Source organism: Dipodomys ordii, unplaced genomic scaffold (assembly GCF_000151885.1).
Source record: "Dipodomys ordii isolate 6190 unplaced genomic scaffold, Dord_2.0 Scaffold376, whole genome shotgun sequence".
NCBI lineage: Eukaryota > Metazoa > Chordata > Mammalia > Rodentia > Heteromyidae > Dipodomys > Dipodomys ordii.
Genome location: NW_012267592.1, coordinates 105931 through 112101, shown reverse-complemented (window position 1 = coordinate 112101; position 6171 = coordinate 105931).

The window sequence follows — 6171 nt, the reverse complement described above, 5'->3', positions numbered from 1 at the left end:
GCGACCCTGCCGCCACTGCCGCGGTGGCTGCTGGTGATTGCTCAGATGTGTCTTTTTTGCCTTGGCTTCCCCTCTCTTGTCTAACTCTCTGTCCTGTGATGGCACTCTTGGTGTGATTCTCTGGCTTAGGACTGTTCACTGGAACTCTAAAACTGCTTTCTATGGGAGAGCTTGTTCAGATTCCAGCTTCTCCTCTGCCATCTTCCGCCGTCCCCTAAGAAATTATTTTATTATTCCTTTTGCTTCAAATTTTTCTCTTTCAAGTACCTGGACTGTTCTGAGGTAGACAGAGGAAAACTGAAAGCTAGGCAACTCTCTTTGCTCAGTGATTTATAGAAGGGCAGTGAACCAATTTTTCACATGTGGAATTACTTCTTGACAGTGATCCAGTCTGACTTGCTAATTACATGGTTAATACAGCATGGATTTAGTACCTAGTTCTACCTTGGGAGAGGGCAATATGCTTTGTACTATTTATTTGTCAATAGGTTTATGAAGAAGGCTTTCCTTTTCATGACGGAGCAGATCATTGCCGTCACAAGCACATTGTTCTGTGCAGAACATGCCTGTGTGGATTCCACAGCTGTAAACAAATTAAGTTTGAGCCCAGCTCTGCACAGGCTGTCAAGAAAAAGAACGAGGCGACTTTACTATGACCTTGTTAGGTTTCAAAGTTCCCAGACAGAGAGTTACTCAGCACTGTATTTGTGACTTCAGCCTTGAGCCAGACACATTGAGCTGTGGAGTTAGCATTGGGGGAGTCAAGGGTCAGGAGGCCAGGCATCACATTGACTCCAAGAACTTCAGCGCATGGATCGTGTTTTCTTCCTTTTATATCTCTGCTTCCATGAACCACCTGTTCATTGTAACAGCGACTTCCCTCATTTACATTCTTTCCTTTGATCATAAAATAAGGCTTTAATTTAAATCAGATTCTTTCCTTCCATGTAAAGACTTGGAAAATAGTATATTAAGTGAAGTAAGCCAGATCCAAAGAAATAAATGTTTCACGGTTCCCCTCATTTGTGGTAACTAGAATAAGCCTATATATCTACAAGTAAACACATTGAATAATTAAAAAATACTTTGAGACATGATAAATTATACAAGTCTCTAGACATTCACACAATGAGGTAAAAGGAGGATATGCATAGGAATGGAAAATAAAGGGTCAATAGCTATGTTAATTTGATAATATAAAATAATATTTTATGAAATTAACTCCAAGAACAAGAAATGAGATTTTTGTTGTTGTTTTTTATTTCTTTTCCTTATATCTTGTTTGTTTGTCTTTAAGAGGGTAAGGGGGACACAAAAATGGTGGAACAAAAAGGGTGAATAAATACAACAGTGGTACTCACTAGCCACTGGAAAATGAACTGTGTATCTTGTGTGTGGGGACAGGAGGGAAAATCTGGGAGAGACCAAGAGAAGGGGAGATGTGGATCAGAAAGAGTTGTATTCAAACCCTTGTGTATAACACCTCTACAACAACAATTCATATATATATATATATACATATATATATATTTACACACATGTATATATGTATATGTATATACAAATGTGACTATAAACCTAAAATATATACCATTCCAAATATTTGGAAACAATATGCTCTATTTTTCCTTATAAACAAGACTTTTGTTTAACAGGCTGTCCTTTAGGACTTCCAAAGTATACCTTTAGAGTTCCTAATCTAGAGCTTAACTGATGAACGGACAGTGAAATGGACACTAAGCTGAGAGATGCATTTCTTGATTCAAACTAGTCAAATCTTCAATAAAAATACCGGATACTGCACAGGACACAGAGTATTACAATAAGTAGTTGTTAAAGGAAACAGAACCTAAGGAACAGGACTTCTCAAAAACAAAAGAGAAGCAAACTATCTCAAGGTTCTAAGTCACTTAATATTTGTTCTCCAAAATATATTCTATGCACTGTATGATTGTTAGTAATTACAGACTCAGGATGTTAGTTGCATCAAAATAATGCGTTTGAAAAAAGCAAATTATAGCTTTTTACAATATTAATAAACAACAGTGTCTGCTTTCCTGCTGAAATAACATTTGAAAAGAAAAGAAAATACCAATGTGAAATATCATTTATCTGCCAGAAATAATTTATAATTTCATTTAAGAATTTAGACAGTCAAACACAGTAAATAAAATGGCTCATTGATACAATTTCTATTCCTGATTCTAAGCCTCAATATATATTGCCTAATTAGATAATGCCAATGAAATTATTTCTGTGTCTGTGTCTTATATAAATAATGCACAGTGAAATTCTTGAGATTCTTATAGATTATTTCAATTACTTACAGGTCTCTTGGTGCAAGCCAAGTTTCCAAAAGCAAAATTATTATTTATTGAATGCCTTCATGAAATGAACTTTGCCCCATGTAAGTTGGTGTTACGTATGCTATAAATCTTACAATAATATTGTATTGGAGCATTTTTCAGGAGATAATAGAGAAAATATGCCTTGGGATACAACACTTTCTCTTCTTCAACTAGTGACCTTTACTGTGAACTGTAAGTATGAATATTGCCTTCTGAAAATGCTCACCATAAATGTATAAGATACATTTTCCTACTTGGAGTAGAATAAGAAATATTCAGTGTTAGCTCATAAACATGGACCATATGGTATATATTCTAATCAAATAAATTAGCAGTAATTATTAATATTTTATTTTGAAAAGAAACTTTTATAAAGATTTGCTAAGTCTATTCACAAAGTTACATGAGTAAGGCAAGGAGTACATTTCTTGTCAAGCATTCTTACCCCTTTGCGTGTTGTTTTCCTACTATCCCTTTCCTCCCCCACCTTCCTAAGTACTCTCTCCCCCCAAAGTTGTAAAGTTCATTTCCAATATTTGCGGATGTCCTTGTTGCAATGGGTCATCTGTGTCCTTGTTTCAGCATTTTGTTATTACCCTTCCTTTCCCCAAATTAGACAAATGTATATACAAGATTCCTGGTACCAAAATCAAGTACAATGAAAACAGGGGTATACCAAGGGGGAAAGAACACACAAAGGAAAAAAAATCACATAGTACCTTAAAAACAAGAACAACAAAGAAAGACGTCTTGTGTCCATATCTTGGGGTTCATTTTCTTAAGATCATTTTATATGGCCATTATATACATAGCTTTAGAGCTTTTCTGCTCATCTGATAAAATTATCCTAGACATATACTAATTATTGCAAATGATGGAATCCGTGGGATCTATATTTCTTTGAGTATGGCTTACTTCACTTAATATGATTTTTTTCCGAGTCTTCCCATTTCCTAACAAATGAGGTGGTATTATTCTTTCTGAATGAAGCAAATTCCATTGTGCATATGTACCACATGTTATTGATCCATTCATCTACTGAGGGGCATTTGGTTGATTCCATATTTTGCAATGAACATAGTTGCTCTGGTGGGTTTAGTGTGCAGCATTTTTACCATAAAATAAAAATTTTAAAAAAATCAGTGAAAAAAATGTACTCATTGCCTTATTTATGTAACTATAAACTCTCTGTACAGCATATTTACAATAAAATTAAATTCAAAAACATTTTTTAAAAAGTGCTTTGGTCAAGACTGCATTACCTATACATCTTGAATGGTATTCTTTTTAAACAGATTTCTATTCACAAACACTAAAATAGTATGAATAGCAATATAGAAGATTTCAGGAGATAAAAAAAATCTATGCAGCTTATTCTCATTAAATGTAGAGCTTAAATTTTATTTCACATGTTCAAATTCATTTAGGGCATGGATACTTTCAGGGTAAAAGTTTCCAAGTATGTACCTAATGAGGTTTACTGATTGTCCATCCTCATAAGCAAAATCTCAATAAAGTTAAAATAAATGTTGTTATTAGTTGGATACAGATCATTAAATCTAATGGCAATAAAGCCAAAGTTTAAGTCCTAGTAATTACTACAGGTCAAATTCCAAGGCAAATTATTTATTGGATGATATATGATCAAGATTAAAATTCAAATGGCACTGAGCAATGTCAGAGAAAGTTATCAAACAGAATATGTGACTTGAATGATTCTACATCTAGGTCACATATTATAAAAACTTTATTGAAAACTTGATGCCAGTGGCTCATGCCTGAAATCCTAGCTACTCAGAAGGTTAAGATCTGAGGATCAAGAGGTAAAGCTGGCTCCAGTAGGAAAGTCCAATTAACTACCAAAAAGCTACATGTGGAGCTGTGGGTCAAAGAGTATTAACCTTGAGCTAAAAGCTCTGGGACTGGTCAGAAGCCCTGAGTTCAATCCTCAGGACTAGCACACAGACAGACAGACAGACACACACACACACACACACACCTTACAAAATCAATATTTCTTCACTGAGTAAATTTATGGAATTTACAAAATTCAGCTATACTATTAATTGCTATTAATTTAAGTTTGATATGTTTCGAGAGACCAGATAAATTAATATGCAAAATAACTGTGTCATTTGTTTTTGAGAAGGAAGAAGTCAGACTGATGTGTTAAGAAAAGTCAAAATAGCTAGGGACCCATGGCTCATGCCTGTAATCCTAGCTACTCAAGAGGCTGAGATCTGAGGGTTGTGGTTCAAAGCCAGCCCAGGCAGGAAAGTCCCTGAGACCCTTATCTCCAGTAAACCACCAGAAAACCAGAAGTGGAGCTGTAGCTCAAGTGGTAGAGCACTAGCCTTGAACTGAGGAGCTGAAGGAAAGCACCAAGGCCCAGATTTCAACAACTGACCAAAATAAAAAAAAAGAAAAAGAAAGAAAGAAAGAAAGAAAGAAAAGGAAAAGAAATGTCAAAATACATGTATTTAAATCCATTTGCACTATGTATTGTATTTGGTGGACTAGACATGTTCATCTGATCCCTAACTTCCTATTCCAAAATAAGGAACATAGTATTTCCTACTACTAAGTGTAAAGATGAAATAAGATTAAATATTATTATATGTAAATTATAGAAAATCTCCAAGTATCTAAATTACTTTTCTTTGAAATAATTTCCTCTCATTATAAAATCCAAATGATTAAGTTTGCAGAAAATTGGATAGCCACAACCTTTATTAACAGATATATGAGCTTCTTGACAATTATATACCCAAGTAAGTTTCTTCAATCAAACTCCCAAAATACTTTGAATTAAAAAGAAATATTGCCTGGCAAGAAAGAATCACTAAGTCATCTGAACCTATCTCCTGGATACCTCTGACACTTAACAATTTTAATATTTCTTATAGACTGGTTGGACTATGTATGCTATTTGCCACATAAAATATTTATATATGGAGAATTATTTCCTTGTATTATGTTGGCTTGGGCAATAGATTTTAAAAATTTTACATATTCATACATGCAAACCAAAAACCAATATAAAATATTCTATCTTAATACCATAGGAATAGGACTGAATCACTTACATCAAAAGATTATTTTTTCTCTCTTTCTTATTGTCAAGGTTATATACAAAGTAGTTACAGTTACATAAGTAAGGTAAAAAATACATTTCTTGTCAAACTTGTTACCTCCTCCCTCATTTTTCTCCTACTTTTGCTCCCCACAAACTCCCCCAAGTTGTACTGATCATTTCCAACATATTGTTAGTGAACATCACTGTTGCATTAGTTCCCCCCTTGTCCTTTGTCTCACCATTCTGTTGTCTCCTTCCCTTCCCAAATTCAGGTAAACCTATATACAATATAAGGGTACCAAAATCAAATACAGTGACAACAGAGGATAAGGGGCAGGACATACAAAAGAAACAAGAAATCACACAGAACATTAAAAAAACAACACCAAAGAAAAACCTCTTGTTTCCATGTCTTAGAGTTCATTTCACTTAACATCATCTTATATGCTCATATGTATGTAGCTAGTGAGCTATTCTACTCATCTGCTAAGATTATCCTAGACATATATTAATTATTGCAAATAAGGAAAACCATGGGACCTATGAGTTTTGGGCTTGGCTTACTTCACTTAATATGATTTTTCCCAAGTCTTTCCATTTCCTTAAAATGGTGCAGTGTCATTCTTTTTGACAGAAGCATAGAATTCTAATATATATATATATATATATATATATATATACATATATATATAATTTACATTATATATCACACATATATATTATATTTATATATATATATATATATAT